The following is a 19,402-nucleotide window of genomic DNA, read 5'->3' on the forward strand; positions in this document are numbered from 1 at the left end:
AAATTAAAGTAAAGTTAATAGAATTATGACAATTCTTTATTTATATTTTAACTAATATTTTGATATTCTTTATTTTTAGTTTTATTAATATTTTGATATTATGTAATGTATTTTCATCTATTATCTAGTTCTCTTATATATTCTTATATAATGAACATCTATTTATATTTATAATAACAAACAAGGATAATTTATTCCCTTATTTCTATATACTTTGATATACTTTAATTTTTAATAATATCATAATCTTGCGAAAATATATTTCAAAAACCACTTTTCATATTTTAATCAGACAAAAAACCAAATTTATATAAAATTATTTATACCATGTAAATAGCAGATTGTACATATACCATTTATAAGAATAATTATAAACCCATTTGAATCATGTTATTTGAAATATAAATGTTGATTACTATGATGGGAGAGGGTTGCCAGCCACAAATGATTTGGTGACTTCATGTCCCGCTCCTCTCACAGTTGCAAATGTCAAACCTTTGTAAATTACACTATAACCCCCCACATCTAGGTCTCCATTCATCCAAAGATACCGTGCTTTCTCAATTGGAAGCTTTAATGCACTAATAGAATATCTCGTGCTAGTCACAGGAACCACTGAATCCACATCTCCACTGCAATCAAAAGAATTTATCACTAATTAGTATTACAATCAAATCTATATTAGATTAAACACCTTTTCACAATAGTAGTGTTTGTGTCTTTTATACCTGTAAATGAGTATTTTCAATCCCGCTGCCATCATTCTTTGGTATATTGGAAACATTGTGGTTGCAGTCCAATTATATGAAAGTACACCACTATTTACAGAAGAATATTGAAAAATTATGAGATGACAATCTTCTAAGTTTTAAACTATCTATACAAAAAATGACATGCATATAATCATACTTGCATTCAGTCCATGCATAAGGTAAGTTTGTTACATTTGCGTGAAGTGCACTTTGTACTTCTGGAGTGTTAAGGTGGGTAAGTACATAGTCAGAACCATAGTCAGAACTACATGGATCAAATCCATCTAATCCACTTATAAGAGTATCATCCTGCAAGAGAGAGAAGTTATTTATGTGTATTTAAAATCTATAATATAATAGATGATACTATTACTTTGTAAGAGATTCTTAAAAAAAATATTATTGATATACTTTAATAAAAGTAGATTTCTTAAGATAAGAATCCGAAGTGTCTAATGGTGCATATACTAGTATAGATATCTTAACTAAATTTCTCTAAAGAAATATCAATAGATATCTACAACAAAATAATTATAATTTAATTTACTATATCTATTTCTATTTATTTAGATTTTTAATAATTTAATCTTTTAATTTTAATTTCTAAAAAAATGGATGATTTATATGTTGAATAATATAATTTAAAAAAATCTTTTATGTGGTATTTATTAAATTAATTTTAAAATATATTCTCTTTATAATAAGGTTTAATCTTTTGACATGTAGACGGTTGTCAAATTTAACCTGAAACAATTAAAGTTCACCATTCCACTCCAACCATTCTGCCATTATAGAATGTCTATCGGCTTTAATTATAAGGACCTATGTATCCTCCAATAGATTCTACTCTACTCTAGATGGAAATGTATTATCTGATATGTAACTTAGAGGAGATGAAGCACAACGCTGACTAGCATAATCTTCGTCTGATATTAATGCATGTGTCCATGTGTAATCGATAGAACCACAATCATCTGTCTCCTTATTCTTAAGTCCAATTCCAATCTATAAACCACAATTTTTTAAATAAATAAAATTTCCAAACAATACCATATTTCCTTCGTTAAGAAATATTCTACTTTGATCATGGATTTTCCCATAAGATAAATGTAATTAGCATGCACAATAGACCAGTTAAGGCAAAGAAACCGTATCATAACTCCTTTGAGATTAATGAAGGATTTGCGAGAATTCTTGTTGTTTAGAATTGTATCTGCTAATTCAGGCTCATAGAACCCTACATTGACAAATATAAGAGTTTACTTATAACATGAAGATGAGTTTTCTATGTTTAGATACCATAGAATTACTTGCTTGACATACCAGCGTAGCTTTCTCATGTTATATAGAGATCTCGGTTCTTATATTGTGGACACCTTTCAAACCAATTCAGCAGAAACGTGTACGCATCTCGAGCTATTCACCCACGAAAAACATTGTTTTAGGGAGTAAATAAGTATTGAAACGTTGTTTTTACTATATCTTCATATCACAAAGTCTGTTTCATAATATATAAATTGAAATACCAGTGTTATCATCATTGCCGTTTTGATAATCAGAGGTGGTATTAGAGAATGAAAATCCAACCCCAGCAGGCGATTCCAAAAACAAGGTGTTTGCCACTGTAAAACACAAAAGTTAAATGAATCTCCGGGTAATGTTCAACAACTTACAATAATGATTGCAACAAACTGAAGATATCAATATTTCTGCAAATGAATTGTGGAGAAACATTATGGGATAACTTAAACATCATACATTAAGCTTGATTTGTAGGATAAAAATGTTAAATAGTCATAGATGACTTATTTTTCGGAGCTTAAATTCTTCCTTAGTGTGTGATATTTAAGAATAGCCAATATTATCAAGTCTGTGATAATATATTTTTAAAAACCGTGGTTCCATGCACATGAATTGTTAGAAAGAGATTTGCCATCTGATTGTACACAGAATGGAGCCAATTCTATCATTACCCCCACACCAAATGATGAGCATCCTGGCCTTGAATATACAACTTATAACAGTTAGTAAGTTGCAATTGTTAGGGTAGCAATCATATTTCCCATAAGATCCCTCTCCACTATCAGTATGTACTTTTGATATAATCATGAAATCTACAACAACTATCCTCTATACGTGTATCTTCATTGAAAAAAAACAAAAATATGTGGACAAGAAAATTACATCCATTGAGCCAGAGGAGGAGACGCTTTCTAGATGGGCCTTTAGTGGCCTCTGCAAAATAGTAGAAAAGTGCTTTCCCTGCTTGTTTATCAACGGTGACATATCCTGCGTACTGTGCAAATGTTATTCACTCTGGTTGGCCAGGCAGAGAAACTATTTTGTCATTCTCCTGTGTGAAAAATCAACTATTGCAGTCACTGATTATTAATCTCCTATCATAAACGATTATTAAACTACTAAAAATAAATTTCCAGCTAATATAGAAAAATAACACAACTGCAACTTCACTTATAAAATATGGAAAGAAATAAACAACACAATGAACACAATATTTTCAAACAAATTGTCCCTGGAAAAACCTCTAAGGGAAAACCAGTTCTATAGATGAGGAATTATATTAAACTTCAGCAAATCAAGAGATACAAAATTCCTTGCCTCTCACTGGTAGAACTCCGACAACCTCCTAATTTCTCCCACCGATATTCCCCACTACTATCCCCACGCTAACACTACAAGACTGTTTGCTAACACTACAAACGTTTCTCCAAAACTTCATGTTCTCCAAATGCCCCCCTGACCTCCTTTCATACTACTCCTGTTGGTAAACCAATGGTGGAGATTGATTTACAATTGACGGTTGAGATTAAGATAATTCGACAACCAACAATAGAATTGGTTGCAAGGTGTCCAAAAGGGAATCACTAAAATTAGTAAACAATTATCCTTGCAATAACTATTTACTAATTCTTAGCAAGTGGAAAAACAGCTGTCCAAACCACCAATAACTAATGCTGCTATACATAGATAAGGACGAATAGCTATCCAAGCTACCCATAAATACTATTGCTATTTCTGGGTCAGAAATAATAGTTGACCAACTAACAATAATTAACACTCCCTCTTAGCGAGGAAGCTGTTTTGCAGGACACCTAACTTATCTCTGAAAAAGATAAATTTTGCCTTCCCCGATGCCTTAGTCAGAATGTCTGCTACCTGCTCCTCTGTAGGTATGTACTATAGCTGAACAACTCCCCTTTGTACACAATCTTTGATGAAGTGATATCTGATATCTATATGTTTAGACCTATCATGAAACACTGGATTCTCAGACAACTTGATGCAACTCTGATTGTCACAATGTATCACAGTATTCTCAACCTTCTGACCAAAGAAGGCTACTAACAACTTCTGAAGCCATATAGCTTCACATGTCACCATGCTAGCTGCTATGTATTCTGCTTTTGCTAAACTTAGAGCCACATACTTCTACTTCCTGTTGAACCAAGATACAACTCCTGATCCCAAGCTGAAACAACACCCTAAAGTGCTCCTTTTGTCTGTTGTACTTCCTACCCAATCTGCATCAGTATAGCCATATCAACCTGATACCTTCACCTCGAACATATTTGATCCCATACTCGACTGTACCATGCAAGTAATGTAGCACATGCTTAGCTGCTATCCAATGCATTCTCTTTGGTTCAACCATGAACTAACTAAGAGAGTTTACTGCAAATGCTATATCTGGTCTAGTGTTGACCAAATACATAAGCGAACCAATCAACTATCTATATAAAGTGGGATCTACATCTTTCTCCTTAGTTGTATCTACCTTCCTCCAATTTGTGATCATGGGTGTAGACATGGCTTTACAATCCTCCATCCCAAATTTCTTCAAGATTTCAATGCAATATTTTCCTTGACCAAGGAAAATCTCCCCATCTGTCTGCCACACTTCCATGCCTAGAAAGTAGTGCATAAGTCCTAAATCCTTCATCTCAAACTCTTCTGCAAGGTTCCTCTTGCAGTCCACTATGAGCCCTAGTGAACTTGTAAGAAATAGGTCGTCCACATAAAGAACACGAATGAGAATCTCACCCCCAACCATCAAGTAGTAGATGTTAGCATTTGCTTCACTCTTCACAAAGTCCATTTTTTGCAAGTATGTATCAATGTGCTCATACCACACTCTAGGAGCCTGCTTCAGTCTGTACAATGCTTTCTTCAATCTATAGATGTGAGTCTCTTTGTTGTGTGCTAAAAAGCCTTCTGGTTGTTCTATGTATACCTCCTCCTTCAACTCACCATTAAGGAATGTTGTCTTGACATCCATTTGATGGATTTTCCATCCCATCTGTGCTGCAAGTGAGATTAGAGCTCGTATAGAAGTATACCTGGCAACAGGAGAAAATGTCTCCTCATAGTCTATTCCCTCCTTTTGAGAGAACCCCTTCGCCACGAACCTCGCCTTGTATTTCTTGATGCTACCATCTACACCGTGCTTTATCTTATAGATCCAGTGTGATCCAACTACAACCCTATCTGTTGGTCTAGGTACTACCTCCCACACATCATTCTGCATTATTGAAGAATATTCCTCAACCATAGCATCTCGTGTTAGATTGTGGTGACTGATCAGAAAATTACTGTACATATTATGGCCGACATGTTATAACCCTAAAGAGGTTTAATACTTGTATAAAAGGGGCTTAGGGTTGGGTATTTTTCATAATGTTGTGATACAAAATTGGTTCTTGCGGCGGTATTGAGCTGTAAGGGATTACGGATTGTAATCAGGTTGTAATCACTGGATTGTAATAAGATCGGACTTGCTGTTTGGTGGACATAGCCCAGGGATTGGGTGAACCACGTTAAATCTTGGTGCCTTGTCTTCATTTCTGTGTGTTCTATTATTTTTCTGTTATTGGTTATATTTGCATGTAGTTTTTATTTCTGTCCGTGGTTTATCTTAACATCTCGCCATACCTGATGTTCTGCAACTTCCTAATAGCTAGAAGGCCCACTATCTACCAAGTGACTAACTAATGCCACATAGTCATTGAACTTGGTTGGTTGTCTTTGCTGTCTAGTACTCTTCCTAGGAGCTCTCACAAACTCCTGAGTATCCCTTTGTGTATCTGAAACCACATGGTTCCTGCTGCCAATTGTAGAGGATGAAATGTCAACCTCTAAGTCTTCTAGATGCATTTCTTGTTGTACCTGTTGCTCCATACTTTGTGAATCATCACTAACTGAGTCTACACTCGTACTGGTAACTGTACTTGAGCTTTGTTTCCCTTGACTTGGTCTTGGAGCTTCTGTTGGTTGCTCACTCTGATCATTTGTTGGAAAATCTTCGGATCTCCTGAATGCCTTGTCCTCCATGAACTTGACATCCTGTCTGACAATAATTCTTTTAGTCCCCGGAATGAAAATCTTGTATGCCTTTGAGGTCTCATTGTACCCAACAAAGTACCCCCTCTTTGCAGTTTGATCTAACTTTGTACGTGTATCTCCAGGAATATGGAAATATGCCAAACTCCTGAATATTCTGAAGTGACTAACATCTGGCTTCTTCCTTGTGAAAGCCTCCTCTGGTGTCATCTTCCCTAGCACCTTGTGTGGAACTCTATTTTGAATGTAGACTGTTGTATTACACGCCTTTGCCCATAAGTAATGGGGCATGTCCTGGTCATGTAGCAAAACTCTTGTTGCCTCTGATATAGAATGGTTATTCCTCTTAGCAACTCCATTCTGCTGTGGGTTGTAAGGAATAGTGCATTCTCTCTTGATTCCTTCTCTGGTGCAGAAATCTTGGAAGATATTTCCTTTGTACTCACCTCCATTGTCTGACCAAAGAACCTTTATCTTCTTTCCTGTCGAGTTCTCCACAAGAGCCTTGAACTCTTGGAATCGACTGAAACCTAATCCTTAGTCTTCAAGAAGTATATCCAAGTCTTTCTAGAGAAATCATTAATAAAAGTAACATAGTATTCATATCCTCTAAGAGATTTCATCAACATCGGTCCAAAAACATCTGAATGTACTAGATCAAGAACACCCTTAGATCTAGTGTCACTCCTTGGAAAGGATGCTTTTGCAAACTTCCCCAACACACATCCCTTACATACATCGTCATGCTTTGTGCTTACCTCTGGAACACCTGTCACTATCTCACGAAGCAATCTAAGTGCTCCATGATGAATATGGCCCATCCTCCTATGCCATATCTCTCCAAGATCTCTAGGATTACTGTTGCTCATAAGTGCCTTAGGAGTATCAAACTGCAATCTATAAAGGCAACCACTCCTAACTCCAATAGTTATGGGTGATTTCCAATCCTTGTGCTTAATCAACACATTTGTCCCTCTAAAGAGTACATTATACCCCCTATCTTGAAGAATAGATATAGAAATCAAATTCATACCTAAGCCTAGCACATATAACACATCATGAAGTGGGATTATCTTTCCATTCTCCCTCTGAAAATGAATAGTCCCTTTCCCAACAAGGTTGAGTTTGGACAAGTTTCCCATAGAAATCTAGATGTTAGTGTCCTCCTCCTTGTAACTAGAGAAGTACTCTCTAACTCCTGTCATATGAAATGACGCCCCACTATCTATATACCAAACACACTGTGAGGTTGAGCTAACCATATAAGCTATGAGTGCAAACTCATCTTCCATTCTACTGGAGAGTTCTTCCGCACTTGCTGAAGCTACCACCTACTTCTTACCCTTCTTCCTCTCTGGGCAATCGCTGACATAGTGGCCAAACTCGTGACATACAAAGCACTTGAACTTAGAAAAGTCCTTCTTCTTTTCACTTTGTGAATTTTATCCTTTTCTAGATCCCTTCTTTGCTTTCCCTTTACCTACTAGGGCAACGTTCTCTTATTCCACCTCATTTTTCTGACTCTTGTTGGCCCCATTGACAAGACTTAGTCTAAACTCCTCCTGAGTGAAATCAGTCCATAGTCGATCCCAACTAGATAAAGTATCTCGTCCACTGAAAACTTGAACAAAGACACTCCATTATTTAGTAAACCCATTTAGGGCTATTCTCACTAGCTCGTCATCACTAGGGCTATCTCCAATAGCTGCTAACTCATCCTTGACAAGTCTGAGCCTAGTGAGGTAACTTGTGACATCTTCTCCTTGATTCATCTAGGTATTCTTTAGCTTCTCTCTGAGAATCAACTTCCTGTTGGTGGTAGCATTTTGGTACAGATTGAGAATGGCGTCCCACATCTTCTTCATTGTATCTAGCTCCTAGATATGTGGAACAATATGATCCTTGACACTATCAAGGATTATCCTCCTTGCCTTGGCATCATCCTTTCTATATGCTGCAAGCTGTGTTGCATCTATTGGTACAGGTATAACACTGGTAGCATAATCTTTGATACCATTCTCTTCCAACAATAAAGAAATTCTGGCCTTCCAGAGACCAAAATTTGAGGCACCATCCAATCTATTTTGATCTCTCAAACCAGCTGAAGCCATCTCAAGGGTTCAAAGTAATAATAAATCTAAAGAGATCAAAATTTATTTCCGAGGGAAAAAACTCTTCTACCCTTAACAACGCTCTGATACCATGTGAAAAATCAACTATTGCAGTCATTGATTATTAATCTCCTATCATAAACAATTATTAAACTGCTGCAAATTAATTCTCAGCTAATATCAAAAAATAACACAACTTCAACTTCACTTATAAAATATGGAAAGAAATAAACAACATAATGAACACAATATTTTCAAACAAATTGTCCCTGGAAAAACCCCTAAGGGAAAACTAGTTCTACAGATGAGGAATTATATTAAACTTCAGAAAATCAAGAGATACAAAATTTCTTGCCTCTCACTAGCAGAACTCTGACAACCTCCTAATTTCTCCCGCTGATATTCCCCACTGCTATCCCCATGCTAACATTGCACCGTTGCGAACACTACAAGACTGTTTGCTAATACTACAAACATTTCTCCAAAACTTCATGTTCTCCAAATGCCCCCCTAACCTCCTTTTATACTACTCCTGTTGGTAAACCAACAGCCGAGATTGATTTACAATTGATGGTTGAGAGTAAGACAACTCAACAGCCAACAATAGAATTGGTTGCAAGGTGTCCAAAAGGGAATCACTAAAATTAGTAAGTAATTATCCTTGCAATAACTATTTACTAATTCTTGGCAAGTGGACAAACAGCTATTCAAACCACCCATAACTAATGCAGCTATACATAGATAAGGATGAAAAGCTATCCAAGCTACCCATAAATACTACTGCTATTTTCAAGTCAGAAATAATAGCTGTCCAACTAACAATAATTAACATCCTGCAATCCATCATGATTATATTGATTAACCTTCCATGAATATTCACTGCTTATTGAAGGAACCACCCATTCCTTTCTCTCACTAATCTTCACACCATGATATTTTGACAGTACTTCATAGTGACTCAACTAATGAGAAGGATGAACTAGAACGGCTAATGCTATCGCCAAAACTATTAAATTTCTCATTTTGAACTCCCCAACAGAAAGATATACTAAAAAACAAGTACACGAATTGAGGGTTAATAAATAGACCCAATTGGTATATTCCTTGAGATTCTCCCATTTAATGTACACCTCCTATTTGCACGTGAGATGCAGTACTAGGGTTGATCTTGACACGCTAGCGTATTCACCAATTTGATTTTGTCAATGTTTTTTAGAAAATTTTGTTGTGTTTTGTGAATCTGAAAAAGAATTATGGTTTTTTTCTTCTTTGGTGCATTTTGTCTGGATATTAGTCAGCGGCTATATGCTATTTTTCACTTTATGTAATGGTATGATAACATGTAAAATCTACAAAAATTATTTGTAGTACTAAACAATCCTATTGTAGAAGTAAATCAACCTTGTTTTATGCTAGGGTTTGTTTGCTTGGAGCAAAAGGGCTTAAACATCACATGCTAAGCTTAATTCCTAGACCAAAAGTGTTAAATAGTCAAAGTTCACTTTTTTTTTTCCAAAACTTAATTCTTCCCTTAGTGTGTGTTGTAGAGAAGAAATGCTCAATCCATCACATCACAATACTAACCTAAAAGGATGATGTTTGTACCTCCATCTAGCTTAGTCTTGTAGTCCTAGTGACACTCATGACAACATAATCCTAAAATCATGGATACATAAACCTTGAGTCAAATATATACATGAGTTAAAAAGTATGTAAATTAAAAAGTACATAATTTACACTACAATTTTTTAGAGTGTAATTCAAAATGCATATCGTATGAGGGATGCCAACATCTGAAGGTTTTGAAAAAAGACTATATTATTTCCTAGGAGGAACAATATCATCCATCCTCTGTTAATTGAAAATTAACATACATTAATATGGTTAATACAATTATGCATATATGTAGAGAGTAAATAATAATGTACTTCATAAAATTTACAATTAATTTTTTACCTGCTGCTCCTGACTCTCTCCCTCTCCATAAAGAAGGTCAACAAATGACTCAACATAAATCTCATCAATACCAACACCATAAGCAGTGTATGCCTCATCATCAAAACCAGTGCCCTCGATATCATGGCCATCCTATGTTGCATCGACATTGCCCTAGGGGCCTCTACTTATACCTCCATAATTGATACAAATATTCCCAAGTGGACAAATATATGTTGCTTGCATCTACTAGTCTACTAAATTTCCTGAGAGGGTACTCAATGAAGTAAGAGAAAATCACACTACTTGATGATGGAGTGGTGCTTGGATAACTATGTATAAATCACAATATTGACCTAAAAGGATAATGTTTGTACCTCCATCTGGCTTAGTTCTATAGTCCCAATGACACTCATGATGATATAGTCCTAAAATCATGGATACATAAACCTTGAGTCAAACATATACAAACTAAAACAAACTTGCATATGCCCTATCTAGATGGGATATATAGCTTTTTCCAAACCTACATTATCCTACCATCCCATGGAGTAACAATAGTATTAAATTTACATCTACTAAGGCTCACACTAGTCACTTTTGAGATTGAACTTTCAATTATGGTTTAGAATTTAGAATTAGTCACTTCAAAGATTAGGCATTAGAATTTAGAATTATGGTTTACGTTAAGATTTAGGATGATAATTTAAGATTAGGGTTTAGCACTTAGAATTAGCATTTAAAAATTAGGATTAGAAGTAGGATTTACATTGTAGGATCATGTGCTAGCTTTGAGGATTAGGATTTAGTGTTTAGTAATTTAGATTTTAGCATTTAGGGAAATTATTGAGCAATTAGGATTTAGAATTTATAATCATGGTTTTTCATTTAGAATTAGGCTAGGGTAATTATTATAGTATGAGTTTACATAATTATTAAAATATGATTAGGATTATGGTATGTATTTTCTAGGATTTAATATGAGTGTTTAGCATTTTATTTATGCTTAAGATTATGTCTTAACATTTATGATTAAGGTTCAATTTATAATTAGGATTTGACATTTAATATTGTGGGTTGGGTTAGGATTTAGGGTTATTCATTTAGTATTAGGGTAGAGTAATTAACATTATGGTTGGGGTACAAAATATAAGATTTAAGATTACGGTTAGTATTTTGGCTCATCATATAAGATTAGGCATTAGAATTTAGAATTATGGTTTAGGTTAAGATTTAGGATTTATGGATGATAATTTAAGATTAGAATTTAGCACTTAGAATCAATGCTTAAAAATTAGGATTAGAATTAGGGTTTACATTTGAGGATCATGTACTAGCTTTAAGGATTACAATTTTTAATTATGGTTAGGATTAAGATTACTTTCCATCATGGTTGATGTTATGGTTATGGCTAGGGTTCAAGTGTTAGGTTTAAGATTTGAAGTTATACTTAGAATTAGGGTTTATCATTTAAGAAATGTGTTAGGACACTTGTATTAGGGTTTGGAATTAATGATTAGGGTTAGGTTTCTCCTTTTCAATATAATGGTTAAAATTTAAATTAGTGTTAGGGATAGGCTTAGAATTATGGTGAGAGTGAGATTTTAAAATCAAGGCTAATACTATGTTTAGGGTTAGTGTGTAGTTTTATAAAGAAAAATATGACCATTAAATTATTAATGATTAGGGTTAGGTCTCTTATTTTTAATATAATGGTTTAAATTTTATTTAGTGTTAGGGATAGGCTTAGAATTAAGGTGAGAGTGAGAGTTTACATCAAGGTTAATACTATGTGTAGGATTAATGTATAGTTTTATAAAAAAAGTTACAACCATTAAATGATTGAAAATTTTGTTGTAAAATTTATCCAACTAAATAATGAAATGATAAATGGATAAGATGACACATAATTTAGAGTAGGGGATTTCAAATTTTACATTTGATTTGAAAGAGAAACATGACTTATTGAGAATCACAAATAGAATTTAAGACAGTTTATTTTTATATCATAATTAGGGATAAGGTTGTGTTGAGGATTTGGTTATGATTGATTAGTATTACAGTTTTAGATAATGTTAGGATTAGAGTTGGGCTTAGGATTAGAGTTACATGAATATAGGGTTTAGAGTTAAAATTATGATTTTAAGGTAAGGGAACACACTATACTTAGTTTTATTTTTAGGGTTTGTATTTTTACTTTATAATTATGATTAGGTCATGGTTATACTTAGGAAAATAGTTAGTTTTATGGTTGAAATTACAATTTTTAATATGATTAGGCTTAGGATAATAGTTTAGGTCTATGTCATGAGTAGTTTTAATATTTCAAGTACCTTGTTTACCATTATGATTTAATATTTGTGATCAAGATCATTTGATATATAGTTAAATTAATTAAATTATCTAGTATTTGACATATTTAATTTAGAATTTATTTTAATACATAAAGATAGATAATTTATTATTTAAAAATTAAAATAAATTCTAACTTGATTTTTTTCAGATAATGTTATCAATTCATACATGTCAACATATGTGAATAATTGAGAGACTTAAACACTTATGATTTTTTTATAAATTTAATACATCTACATAAACTATTAAACTTAAATTAAATTCAAATATACATGTACATCACCTTAAACTACAAGATTGGGGTTACATGGTTAAGTTTTAGAAATAACATTTTAGGGTACGAGTCATTAAACTTGATTCCAGGTTTAGTGTTAGGGTATGGATATGGGTATCTAACATCATGGTTTACATTTACATTCAGAATTTAGTGTCTATAGGGTAGGTTTATGAATATAAGGGTTGAAACTTAATTTATTATCTAGAGCTAGGCATTTAAGGTTTAGAGTTAGATGCAAGATTCAAGTAAGGGTTTCAAACTATGTGCTTTATGCAGGGTTCAGTTATAGTGTACATAAATTAAGATGAATGTTAATATGGCTCTAGTTAAAATTGGCTTGCATGGTTAGCTACATGTTTAAACAATCTAAACACTTAATGCATCTATCTAATCATCCATCACTTTAATTTTAATTCAATACATTGAAACATCTAAAATAATAATTTTTAACTGAACATCTACAAAACAAAAATTTAAATGAACATCTAACTATCAAAAAATATGACATTTTAATTTGTGGAGATTTTAAATTAACAATAATCTAAATATAAAACTATTAACAATGGAAATGTAGAATTTTAAATATGAAAAACTAGTAAATATGAAAAAAGAAGAAGTAATAAATTGATAAAATTATAAAATGAAAAACTAAAAATAATGAAATAAAATAATAGAAAACAAAGTAGAATGCCTAGTAGAGTGAAAAACAATAGCCGAGGGTCTACCCCAATTCATGTCATTTTGGATTTTCCTACTTACTTTACCATTCGAGTACAAGGATGCCAACATTATTGAAATTATAGCTAATCAGATTGGAATTTATATCAAGCATGATTTGATCCCCTATGAAAATCTTCAGAGAGATGTTCAAGTTTGTTTGTTACTTAACATGTCTAAGCTCAAAGCAATGGGTGTCACAATCAAATCCAAGTTGGGTGCCTTGAATCAGCTCATTGTGGTTCAAAGTCCAGAGATTGTTGAAACATTTTCAACTATTTTGGGTCACTTTACATTAGACTATTTGAAAGATCAAATTCCAAATGTAGAAATATGTTGTGATCACTTCATAGATCCCTTAAAATGTGCATGGGCCAATGCAAAACTCTTCCAAGCATATTCACAGAATCCAATGGCTTCCATTCAGGTTCTTCTTAGTTAGGTTGTGGTTCCTTTCCAACAAGATTTAGTTCCCACTAATGATTTTAATTTCTTAATTCAAGTCCTAGCATTATTGTACTTCTTCTCACATTATTGGAGGAATGATATAAATATGAGCACGAGCTCTAAGTCTGCATTACTATTAATGGGTTCAGACAATTCATAACTTGATGAAATCCTTCATCTGTTGTTGGACATGATAGTGCATGATCTCACCTATCATAACAAGCGGATTAATTTCTCATGCATTATCATTGATCTAAAAGGTAAGAAGATCACCCAGCATCAACTTTTTAAAATAGCCATAGCTCTCTCAACAAATTTTGCATCTTATTTGATTCATGAAATTGCAATTGAGGAAGGAGTTTCTGTAATGGAAATTATTCACCTGGATGAAAAAATTTCTATTAATCAATCTAATTATCCAAATGGGACTCAACTAGTGAATGTGGAAAATCCCCTAGGTCTCAATGAAGTACAAGAAGGAACAAATGATTCCTTATATCCAAAATCATTTGACAATTGTTAGCATCTACTAATCTTGAAGTAGCCCATCACTTGAATGATATAAATAAATTGGAGCTTCATTTAGATTATTTTCAGATCAATGAGTTTGGAGAGTCTCAAATGGGGACAACTAATCTATCTGAAGAAGGCCACATTTTGAATGAATTAAATGATGCAAATGTGATGAATTCGATTGGTCAAGAATCATAAAGTTCTCAACAAAATGGAAATAACATAGATAGAGGGTATTTTGACTTCTCAATTCATTTGTCATTAGATCAATCCCCTACTACTATCACTACAGTTATGAAGACTCCAAAAAAGAGAGGTAGAAAGCTGAAATATGCAAAGACGTTATTGGAAGTGGATGCTGGTATTCAATCCACTCTTGATGATAAGTTTTCATAAGTCAAAAGATTGACAAGGAGAATGAGAGGTTCTCCTTGTGACCAATGAAAACCATTACATGGAATGTCAGAGGTATCAATGCCTCTGACAAAAGAGGTAGGATAAAGGACTTGCTAGATTCTACAAAAGGAGATATTATTCTTCTTCAAGAAACTAAGTTATCAAAACAAGTTTTTGATAAGACATTGGCTAAATGGACTAATTGGCTTTCAGTTCATGCAGAGGGGCATGGGGCCACTAGGGGTTTAGCAATTTTATGGAATGCTAAAAGTATTCATTGTATTCTTATTGGGAAAGATTCCAATTGGTAGTTGCTGAAAGTTGAACACTTTGATTTGAAATTCCTTATCTTCAACATCTATGGTCCCACATCTACAAATGATAAGAGGAACCTTTGGGCTGTACTGAAGAATCTTATTTAGCAAGAAAGAGAAATGAATTTTATATTGGGTGGGGATTTAAATGCATTACTATCAATGTCTAAAAAGAAAGGGGGAATTTTTCTGCCCATTAGAACTATCCAAGATTTTTCTTCATTTGTAGAAGATAATAACTTAAGTGACATTTTTTCTGACAATGGATTATACACATGGACTAATTGACATATTGGTTTTTTAGAAATTGCTAAGAGACTAGATAGGTTCTTATTTTCATTTTAAATCTGAAATCTTACCTTTTGCTATATCAAATCATTTTCCAGTCCAGTTATTGATATCAAAGAACAACATATCGCAATGTCTTAATCGGGCTAGTTCTTTTAAGTTTGAACACATGTGGTTCAAGCATCCTTATTTTATTATGCTTTTAAAATAGTGATGGATAAATACTCCAACCTTTAGGGATCCTAAGATGCTTCACTTCTCTAAAAAGCTTCATTACATGAAAGGGATGATCAAGGAGTGGAATGTGAAGGTTTTTAAAAATGTGTTCAAGCAAAAACAAGATGTCTCAGAAAAACTTGAGAAGGTAAATTAAATCATCATTCAAAAAGGTCTTAGTCCAGATTTATATCATGAGAAAAAATCCTTGAAAGAAGAATGGGAGGAGCTTTGAAATAGGGAGGAGATTTATTGGAGACAAAATTCTTGTGAACTATGGTTAAGAGATGGTGATAAGAACAATTTTTTTTTTAATGAAACTGTTAGAGTTAAAAGGGCAGTTAACACTATTGTTTCAATTAAGCAGTTAGAATCTATTCATCTTATAGAAGATGACAATGGTATTATGGAGGAAGGTGTTCACTTTTTTTCAAATCTCTTGGCTCCCCCTCATTTGGATCATATTGATGAAAATTTGAGTAATGATTTTATTAGTTGTATTCCCCCTCTTATTATAGCAGATCATAATAGGATGTTGCTTGCCCCTTTCACATTGGAAGAAATTTAAAAAGTGGTATCTTCATTCCCACCTGACAAAGCCCTAGGCCCTAATGGATTTACAACTCTTTTTTATCAAAAATGCTGGGATTTTATTGGTTCTAATTTATTAGTAGTGATTGAAGAGTCGAGAAGGAATGCCAAGATGATCGAGAGCTTCAACTCAACTAACATTCCTATTATTCCAAAAGTTAAGTAGCCGGCTTCTTTTGTTGACTTTAGGCCTATCTCTTTATGCAACATGATTTATAGATTGATTAATAAACCTATATACATGAGGTTATAGAAATATATTCCTCATATCATTTCTTTAGATCAAGGTGGTTTCATGCCAGGAAGAGAAACATGGGAAGGCATTGTTGTTGCACATGAGACTCTTCATTCTATCAATTCTCATCAGTTGTCTAGTTTTTTGATCAAGCTTGAAATGATGAAGGCTTATGATAGGGTAAGATGGTCATTCCTCTTTAAAGTTATTTCTAAATTTGGTTTTTTAGATAAATGGTGTAGATAGATCAAAAATTGTATTTCTAGTGCCTAGTTTTCAGTCATTATTAATGGAGAGTCAATTGTTTTTTTCTCCTCTTCTCAAGGGATTCATCAAGGTGATCCACTATCTCCAATTTTATTTATTCTTATGGCTGATGATTTTAGTATATTCATCAATAGATCTTCACAATTGGGCTTATGGCAAGTAATTTTGATTCCTCATACATCTATCACAGTTACCCATTCCCTATTTGCTGATGATACTCTTCTTTTTGGTACGTCAAATGTAAAGGAAGCTAACAATATTAAATATGCCTTGGACCTATATTCAAAAGTTTTTGGTTAGAGAATCAATGCCAACAAATCCAAAATTTTCATTTTCAACACTAATGATACAGTAGCTTAGAGGATTTCTTCAACTTTGGGTTTCCCGGTGGGTCACCTCCCATCCGTTTATCATGGAATTCATTTTTTTATGGGAAAAAACAAGACAACATTTTGGCTTCCTATCGTTGATAGATTTAGGGCTAGGATCTCTACTTGGAAAGCTAGATGGTTATCTTTGTCAGGCTATATTTTGCTAGTTAAAGCTGTCCTAATAGCTATCCCAAACTATTACTTGTCAATTCTTAATGCTCCCTCTTCTATAATCTTGAAAATTCAAAAGATTATTAGAAAATTTATATGGAAAGAAAATTTGTTAGATAATAAGAAGCTTCCTCTTGTTTCTTTTCTTGAAATGTCTCATGATAAGGCATCTGGCGGTGTGGGGTTGCATGATATTGCTACTAGAAATAAGGCTTTTAGGGGCAAGCTTGTGTGGCAAATGTATACAACATCTCATGCAAAATGGTGTTCAATCATGCAAGAAAAATACTTAGATTCTCCAAGTCCTTCCAAAAAATTTATTGTGTCTAATGCCCCTTTAGGTTCAGCCATATGGAACTTTATGATGTCTTCAAAGGATATTGTTTGTAATTATGTTACTTGGAAAATTCATAGTGGAGAGAAAGTAAAGTTTTGGGAAGACTCATGGAATGGATTTCCCCCTTTATGTAGATAAGAAAAGTTGGAAGAAGCATGCCAAGTCCTAAAAGCTTAGTGGAGCTCCTCTTTTTGGGACCATCTTTTGGCTATTGAAATTCATTCAAGAAGAGTTCTTTGGAAAGAACCTCCAACACATCTTCTTAGTCAGCCAAGTCTCCTTTCCTTGAGGGACTCTCTTGCTGAAAGAATTGTTTTTCTTTCTAATAGGGAAAAAATAGTTATATTTTCCCCAACCAAAGGTGGTGATTATTCAATCAAGGAAGGTTATTATGGTCTACGAAAAACATATAATTCAAGCAGGAAGTGTAGAGCTTTTTCCTTTTGTTGGAACTCCACTGTGTTGCCCAAGGCTAGATGTTTTGCTTGGATAGCCCTTAGAAAAAATATACTCCCCAACAAATGGTTGTCTAGGCTAGGTATTGCTGAATCTTTTATTTGCAAATTATGCAACAAGGAGCTTGAATCTATAGATCACCTCCTTCTCCAGTGTCCCTTTTCTTATCAGTGTTGGGTTTTTGTGTTGAACAAGCTTCAACAGTCTTTACCTATGCCAAATAGTCTTTGGGACCTATTTCAATCTTGGCCAGTTCTATTCTCAAGATCTCTATTTGCTAGTATTTGGAAGTGCATCCCAACTACTATCGTGTGGGCCATCTAGTGGGAATGTAACAAGATCATTTTTCGTAACAAAAAATTAAACCTAGAATCTATTCTAGACGAGATTGAGAATGCAATTTTAGAAAGAGAAAATGCAAATATATTCAATTGTATGAATAACATTTCAGTATCTGCTTGGGATTATCTTCTTCTAAAACTATGGAAACAAATTAAGTTACCTCCAAGTTTCTCTGCAAATTGGAATTCTAATCATCAATCTGATCTACTTCATGTAAAATGGTCTCCCCCCTCTAGAAATTTTCTAAAGTTAAATTTTGATGGTTGCTCTCATGGGAACCCTGGTAAGTCAGGATTGGGTGCTTGTATTAGGAATTGGCAAGGTGAAGTAGTTGCAATCAAAGCAGATGTTTTACCAGTTGATACTAAAAACCTTGCAAAAGCTCAAGCCCTATTGGCAGGTCTAATTTTGGAAAAGAGATGTAATGTTTCCACCATTCATATTGAAGGTGATTCTCAAGTAATTATAAACTCTTGTCTCTCACGATCTTCTCATACCTGGAAACTAGCTTATATCCTTCAACAATGCTGTGATTTAATTGATTCTTTTCAAGCTACTTGTTTCTCTCATACTTTGAGGGAGGGCAATAAACTAGCTAATTGTCTAGCTAACTCTGGTTGTGAAGGCTCCATATTTGAATCTTTCCATTCAGAGGTTATTTTTTTAAAATTCCCATTCTTTGCAGAGTGCCATATTTGGGACACAAAGAAGATGAATGAAGCTTAATAGAAACTAGTACTATAATTGATTGACACATGGCCATTAGTTTGCACCTTCTTTGTGCATGTTTACAAATGCTCCAATTAGATAGGAGGTTCAAAGCTCTCTTGATTTTAGTTAAATCTTTCAGAAGGAGAGGTTCATTGGCATAATTAGACCCTAATCATTGTTGAGTATTGATATATATCATATTTTGGGTACTCTTTCTTAGTGCAGAGAAATTGTATTTTGTT

At 33.7% G+C, this 19,402-nt stretch overlaps 1 pseudogene; it reads right to left on the reverse strand.

Moving 5' to 3' along the window:
- Nucleotides 1-415: 415 nt before the first annotated feature.
- Nucleotides 416-9,243, reverse strand: LOC149575243 (serine carboxypeptidase II-3-like; annotated as a pseudogene).
- Nucleotides 9,244-19,402: the final 10,159 nt, after the last annotated feature.

The sequence above is a fragment of the Cupressus sempervirens genome, chromosome 2, assembly GCF_028749045.1.
Source record: "Cupressus sempervirens isolate cs-2001-9-10 chromosome 2, ASM2874904v1, whole genome shotgun sequence".
NCBI lineage: Eukaryota > Viridiplantae > Streptophyta > Pinopsida > Cupressales > Cupressaceae > Cupressus > Cupressus sempervirens.